The sequence below is a fragment of the Acomys minous genome (genome assembly GCF_964271855.1).
Source record: "Acomys minous genome assembly, chromosome: 12".
Taxonomy (NCBI): Eukaryota; Metazoa; Chordata; class Mammalia; order Rodentia; family Muridae; genus Acomys; species Acomys minous.
In genome coordinates this window covers 35,833,464-35,837,519 of record NC_140493.1, presented here as the reverse complement: position 1 = coordinate 35,837,519, position 4,056 = coordinate 35,833,464, and positions in this window count along the sequence as shown.

Here is a 4,056-nt window from a genome sequence, read left to right as displayed (position 1 = left end):
CAGAGGTCCCTTTTGCAATTCCCTTCTTTTTACTTGGCACATAGTGGTGATTATATTAATCTTGGACTGGGTGATTACATTTAATGCTCAAGAAAGCATTATTTTGATGTACAAGTCACATGAACTTTGAGTCACTACAACGTAGCAGCTAGTTGTCTATACCCAACACTTGAGAACAGAGCCTACATCAACTCGGGACCAACTCCATCAAGAAAAGCTCAGAGGAAGTTGTCCTTTTATATAAATTCTCTTGTATATAAATTCTCATCAAATTATCAACATAGTATACAATACCTTTAAAATAAGGAAATTAAATTTTAGAATATTGCTAATGAAGACACTAGAAAACAGGAATGAAAAGATCAAGTCAGTAACCTGTCATCACTATGATTTTATTTCTGCTCCTCTGGTTCAGAATGAAGGTTCTTCTTAGTAATAGGGAAATAACAAGGAATATGTTCTTATTCTTCAAGCTAATCCTCTTTTATACACACACACACTCACACACACACAGACACACACACACACACACACACACACACACACACACACACACACACACACACATCCAAAGTGAGTATTCTCCATTTTCAGTGGAGGAAGCTTAAGCAAACAATGTTTCAAACAAGTGATGAGTCACTTCAGAGTCCCTGTCATCTCAGAGCACAACTTGTCTCTCAGATCACCTAAGTCAATTGTTGTCTGGGTTTCAGCTATTCTGATTATGATGATGGTCATAAATGACATTCTGTATCAGGTACTGAGCTACTGTGCTAAACATTTGAATTGCTCGCCCATGGGAAGCATCCAGTGGTCAGGTACCATTTTTTTTACAAGTGTTAGAGGTGACAGGTATAGCAGGTAGAGAGATGAACAAGGCTGTTGCAGGTAATCAGCAACATAGGCAATGAAAATGTTTTAATATGTTGCTCGATCTACGGATTTCAGAAGAAAAAACTGTGGTATATATGAAAAGGTCTTGTATAGGAAGTTAGCAGCATGCATACCTGGTGCCTAGGAACAGAACTTAAGTTCACAGGACTCTGATTACTATTCCAGTGGCCTCTGCCTGTGAGGGACCTCTCTGTCACAGGAAGATGAATATAGTCTTCCAGGTTACTGTTCAAATGCGTCCCCTTGGGATTAGTGCATATCTTCAGGTCTATTCCAATTAATTTGTGAGACAAACTGTAGTTTCAAGTGTTCAGAGCCTGCTATCCATAGTGGAAGATCACTTGGGACTATCCCAAGGGGTTGGTCAGATTGGTACAGTGACATAACAAATGAAATGACCAATAACTCACGATCTCTTGTCAGTTTCCTGCTGGCAAGTGATTAATGAACAGCCCACAGTCAAAGTCTGAGATAGGTAGTCAATACCTGGTCTATTGTGTGATTTGAGATAAATGATGTTCCAATTTGTGTCAAGTGACAAATGATAAGCAAATTAGCATCACCCATTTCAGCTAATTACTGGATTCCCACAGCTACCACTGTCATTGCCTTTTTTTTTTTCTTTCCTGAATAGTTGCAGGGAGCCAGGGGCTGAGCTGTAAACTTCAGGGAATACCACAGGAAAATATGGGGCTCTTACCCTCAGGAGCATGAATTCACCTTGTGCTCCTACAAGTTTCCTAAGGACCTCAAACAATAGTAACTGGTAATAATTAAAACTTAAGGAGAGCCAAAAGTAATGACATAAACCTGTACTCCCAACCCTAAAGATGTACAGATAATAGGACTCAGAGTTCAAAGCAAGTCATGCCTGTGTAGGAAGCTCAAAACAGTCTGGACTACAGAAGACTGTCTAAAATTAAATAAGTAACACACACACACACACACACACACACACACACACACACACACACACACACACAAAGCTTACCAAAAAAACTGTGTGAATTTTTTTTATGGTTTATTCGATTCCCATATATTCTTAGGCATTTCCAATCCGTAGATTGATTAATACCCTATACAGATAAAGAAACACAAATGACTTAGGACATTCTTCTGAGGTTATGGAAGTAGAAAAAAGGGGAACTAAGGCTTAAAGCTAGGGATCTGGACCAAAGGATCCATACCTGCTTTTCCTTAGTCCAGTCACAACTGGAATTGAAGCCAGGCCTGGTGGTGAAGACCATAGTCTTAGAACTCAGTAGGTTGAGATCTGTGGGGAAGCGGGGACAGGGGGTGGGTTCTGACTCCCAGGCCAGCTGGAATATCTAAATATTGATGGTGGTGGTAAGGGGCGGTGGTGATGATGATGATGATGGTGGTGATGATGATAATGATGATAATCATCCAAAATTCATAGGTTGCAGGGTTGGTCCAGTCAGTAAAGTGCTCATGATACAAGCAGGAAGACTAGAGTATAATCCACAGAACCCAAGTTAAAAATATAGATATGGTTCCAGCATTGGAGTAGTAGAGACTTTCATGGTACCCAAAACTCACATTCAGATAGATTTGATGTTGATTAGTTCCAAGGATCCTTTTGTGTTTATCATCCAAGTATTGGAAAAATAAGGTACGGAGTAGGCAGGACAGCACATGCCTTTATTCCCAGTACTTAGAATACAAAGAGAGGCAGAGGCAGATCTCTGTGAGTTCAAGGCCAGCCTGGTCTAAAGACTGAGTGGCAGGACAGGAATATGCCCCCCTCTGTCACACACACATACACACACACACACACACACACACACACACACACACACACGGGGGGGGGGGGCGGGGGAGGGAGAGGGAGAAGGAGAGGGAGAAGGAGAGGGAGAGAGACAGAGACAGAGACACAGAGAGAGACAGAGACAGAGAGAGACAGAGAGAGAGACCACCCCAAACCTTGAATTTAGTAAATATTTCCAATCAGCCCTAATTTACTTTGCATTCATTCTTTATCTAATGCTTACAAATAAATGAATGTGGGCATATATTTAATATGATTTAAAGTGTTTTTTACTTTCTGTCTCCTTCTATAATACCAGGGATTTTGTTATTGTTGTTAAAGTCGAAACAGGCTTAGAAAGACATGAATCCCTTTTTGTAATTGAAATTTCAGATTTTTTTTCCCGAGGGTAGAGTGGCAGCAAAGGGAAGTTTACTTAAATTGATAATTCCATGTCATAATCCATCACTGTGGAAAAGTCAGGACACGAACTTCAAAGTAGCCATACCACGTCCCTCGTCCAGAGTTGAAAGAAAAGAATGCAAACATATGCACTTGCTTGTTTGTACTCATTTTTATGTCTCCACTTTCATACAGCTCCTCACCCCTGGCTAGAGAATGATCCTGCACACAATGGACTGAGTCTTGACACATCTCTTTATTAAGACAGAGCCCTACAGACAGGACCACAGGCTAATTCAATGTAATTCCTTGCAACCCTCTTTCCCAGCGATTCCAGGTTGTCATTCCAGCATACTGATATCAGGTTAGGTTTTTGAGAGAGAGAGAGAGAAAAAAATGTTTTCAGTTACTATTCCAGACAACTGGCTCCTGAACAGAAATAATAGCTCTACCATTAACACAGGGCGTGAGAGGTAACATTTGGATTTACTTGAATCGTAAGTGTTGGTATCTCGCAAATGCAGCACTAGAAACTAAAGCTCAAGACGTTCTTGAAGAACCATGCAACTTTTCTTTCCTCCATGGTGTGGTAATGGAGAGCACTACTTTGACCTCATGATGAGATGAGATCCGCCTTACTGTGAAGAGGTGGATGGCCCAATTCTTGTTGACAAAACAATTCGCGCTGCTCAGGAGACATCTCACTAACCCTGCTCCTGATAAGGGAGCCAGTTCTGCAGGAACTTCTGTCAGTCATGTTGTAACCAGCTTTGAGTGACCACCTATAGTTGACTTGAGAGTTACCTTTGGCACATTTGAATGAGAATTAAATTCGGAAACAACCGCATCCGCCTTGGAAACAGGTACTGAGAGGTCTGGTGGAAGGGAGAAGAACCTTGTACGCAAATCTTTAAACGTGCCAACAGCAGAGGGCAGTGAAGAGGCGACTTAATTGTTGAAGAGGCGTTAGGCTAGAAGCTCAGTGGTTAGGA